A 279-nucleotide genomic window follows, 5' to 3' on the forward strand; every position below is an offset into this window, starting at 1 on the left:
ACCGGATCCCATCAGAACTCCGCAGTTAAGCGTGCTTGGGCGAGAGTAGTACTAGGATGGGTGACCTGCTGGGAAGTCCTCGTGTTGCACCCCTCGTTTTTGTTTTTTCCGCCTTGCGAGATAAATTGACAAGAAGGACCACTCGGGTGTGGATTTTTCGGGAAATCTCGCCCTGCCCATCGCGTAGCCATGGGTTTGGATCAGATCTCTGTTTGGATTGGGATCGGAAGGACGCTAGTATGTCGCTCAAGGATTATATGAATTTTAAGTAATTAGTTT

At 48.7% G+C, this 279-nt stretch overlaps 1 pseudogene; it reads left to right on the forward strand.

The window, feature by feature from the left end:
• Positions 1–93, forward strand: LOC118345159 (annotated as a pseudogene; the record flags this gene model as incomplete).
• Positions 94–279: the final 186 nt, after the last annotated feature.

The sequence above is a fragment of the Juglans regia genome, unplaced genomic scaffold (assembly GCF_001411555.2).
Source record: "Juglans regia cultivar Chandler unplaced genomic scaffold, Walnut 2.0 Scaffold_1585, whole genome shotgun sequence".
NCBI classification, from domain to species: Eukaryota; Viridiplantae; Streptophyta; class Magnoliopsida; order Fagales; family Juglandaceae; genus Juglans; species Juglans regia.